The following is a 3,071-nucleotide window of genomic DNA, read 5'->3' as shown; positions in this document are numbered from 1 at the left end:
ATGGCTTTGAAATCCTTTGAGATCTATGTGTGAGGCCCCACAGTTTCAGTGTTGTCACTGTGATGCTACTGCCTGCAGTGCTGGCTAGCTTATAAAGTATGGGAAAGGTCAAGACCATTGGGAAGATGTACCCTGTGCATTAGAGCAGAAATTGAGCTTGCTGTGGGCCCACAATGTGCATGCAAGATGCTGACCTGACAGTCTTTTTCATACTATTTAGCCTTAGAATTTATATACAGCACAGTGACAATGAAGGCAAGCTCCACAAAAGTATTTAGGCCCCTTATCTCCTACACTGCTTGAATGGGTGTTAGGCACCCAAATAGGAGTTAGATAGCTAAATATGTTTGTGGATCTTCTCTCTAGCTTTTATGTAGTGCTTTTCATCCAGGCATATTAAATCTCTTCAAAAGGAGGGCACCATCATCATCCCTTTTGTACACATAGGGCGCTGACAGAAGTGACATTTGTCACATGATTGACCCCTTGAAAGCACTCTACAGCCAGGCCCCGACAGAAGTGCATGGCTGCACAGTCCTTTAGAAGTACCCGACTGCATGATAAATTAATCCTCATGTAATGAAGAGTGCCTTCATTGACTTCTGTCTGATTGGGGCGGGGTTGCCCAGTGCTGTCTGCAGGATGGGAGGGGAGATTTACTCAGCCTGCACTGAGGGGTGGGATGGGTGGATTGGAGCCCCCCCACCCCAAGGCAGAGGGATCCAATCCACCCACCCTCCTCCAGTACAGGCTGGGCAAAACCCAGCCCAGAGCTCCCTCCCTTTCCTTCTTCCCCTTCCCATATTGCAGACAGCACTGGAGTTGGGAAGGGATAGGGGAGAGAGGCTGCAGACAGGCAGCTCCTCTTGGACTGGCTTCACAGTGGAGCTTGATTCCCTACCCACCCCTCCAACCCAACACTAAACATCTTTTGGGTGGTGGGGAGGGAGGGGATGGACAGAGGTGTGGTGATCCCTGTAACTCATGGCACTTTATGTGAGAGCTGCACTTCTGTCAGAGCCCATAGAGAAACTGAGGCACAGAGTGATGAAGTGATCCTCCTAAAAGCTCAGTAGCACAGCTAGGAATAAAACCCAGGTCTCCTGAATCCCAAACTCAACACCTGGAGCTACACTGAGGCTGCTACACATTCTGCTGATAAAACAGTAACTACAATGATTAGCAGGAGTGGATGTGCCATAACATACAGAAGGCATGGTAAATATGCACCTGTATACCTCCATATACCTTCAGACTGACACAGTCAATGTTTACAATACACAGAAAGGCAGAACCATACTTCAGGAGGAACAGGGAGCTCTAGTGCTTTGGGATCCTGGGATAGAAGCAGCGATGGCGACACACTGAATTATTTAAGATTAATTCCTGTTTTGCTGTAATTCGGCCATAGGGTCTGGTCCCTTTTCAAGCAGCCTCCATTGTCGCATTCAATGGGAAGTTTTGCTTAAAATGCCTTTGGATGACCCAGCCCATAGTTTGTAATGGAGCTTCATGTAGTTTATTCCCAGGAAGCTTACTGGCCTGGCATGTTTCCAGCTCCCTTGCGACCTTGTGGCTTGAAAAGCAAGTTTAATAGTTCAGTGTCCAGCCTCTCACCTCTCACCCTTTCCCCACTGCACCATGACTCACTGTGGACACCCTGGCCCACAAGGAGGGGTGCTTCTGATCTTCCAGACGCAGCTGCCAGGCTGAGATGCCCCCGGCCCCGGAACACCACCCTCTGTAGAGCTGACGCATGAGGCTCCAGCCAGGCAGTTAGGATGTGACCTTTTCCTCTTGACAGGGACAAGGCGTTGTGGAGTCCCAGTGCTTAATCAGAGCTCCCAAAGCAGCATCTTATTTCATCCCGTGGAAAGCGTAGAGGTCCCCTGGAAGCCCAGACCCCGGCCTGGAACAGGAAAAGCAGGGAGGGGGGAGGGATGTGAAACAGAACCCCAGCCCTTCTGCCTGTGCAGGCACTCAGATTCACAGCTTATCTGCCTCCTCCAAGTGTTTGGCCTTGTAGCTCAACATCGGGGTAAGAATTCAGAAGAACACAGCAGGGAGCTTGGAGGGAAGTATATGCAGGGGCTTTATGCCTGTGGGAAATCTTACTGGAAATTCCCAAGAGGAAGAAATGTCCAGATCTGAGGGGGGCTTGGGTGATGATGATGATAATAATAATGAATGTTTGGAGATCAGTTTAACTTATAAGGTGCGTCTCTACCTTGTCTTCTGCTTGGTTTCAGATTAACTTGGGTAACTACACAGAAGCAACACAGAAGTAACTGTCAAATCAAAGGCTAAGTATTTCATGTTCAGCATCCCAGTGACACTTGCTGGTGTTGATCATGATGAATCAGCATTCAGTTTGGGGGATGGGGGGAGCCGGTTTGGCTTGTTTCTTTGCTGGCTGGCTTTTCCAGGGATAGGCTGGGAAGAGAGCGGGCAAGCAAGGGAGAAAGAAAACCCTTTTAATTCACAAACAGGTTGTTTCTATCCCAGTCCCCTTGACTCAGTTTTTTTCCTGACTACAAGTTTTGACAAGACCAGTCTACAGGTTGATGTTGGAACACAGACTCACAGGGTCCCACTTGCTGCCGTTGGCAAGGAGAAGGTGATTCCTTCCTGCACTTGTGGGTCTGCTTCTAGCCAAATCAGCCTCTGGCTCTGCAGCAGCTCAGCGCCCCCCTCTGGAAAAAGCACAGGGGCACAAGTGACATTTCCAGAGCCTACCAGGCTCATCCCCATTTTCCTTTATTCATTTGCTTTGCTTACTTTTGCTTACCAGACTGGAAGCAGAGGTTCTCCCAACATCTCAGCCTAAACAAACCTTGCCAAGTTATTTCACAGCCAATACATACCACCTGCTGTGGAGAGCTGGCAAGGGTGCTCATGGGCCTGCTTTGGCCCCAGGGGGAAAATGACTGTGACTCCTTAGAAATCGCTTGGTGGTTTTCCTTTGCCATTCTCTGCCTATAAATAGCATGGGGAGGGGGGCATGGGGACAGGGGTGGGGGGGCATGACACACAAACATTTCTGGACAGTTCCCTTTTGCAAAGGGCAGTTT

The 3,071-nt window shown here is 49.4% G+C and overlaps 1 protein-coding gene across 1 annotated transcript in view; it reads left to right on the top strand.

Moving 5' to 3' along the window:
* THBD (thrombomodulin) overlaps positions 1-3,071 on the top strand; it is a 38,736-nt gene that overhangs the window by 32,253 nt on the left and 3,412 nt on the right. The window lies entirely within an intron of this gene.

The sequence above is a fragment of the Alligator sinensis genome, unplaced genomic scaffold, assembly GCF_000455745.1.
Source record: "Alligator sinensis unplaced genomic scaffold, ASM45574v1 scaffold140_1, whole genome shotgun sequence".
NCBI lineage: Eukaryota > Metazoa > Chordata > Crocodylia > Alligatoridae > Alligator > Alligator sinensis.
Note: the sequence above shows the minus strand (reverse complement) of the source record. Positions and strands in the feature narration are given on the sequence as shown.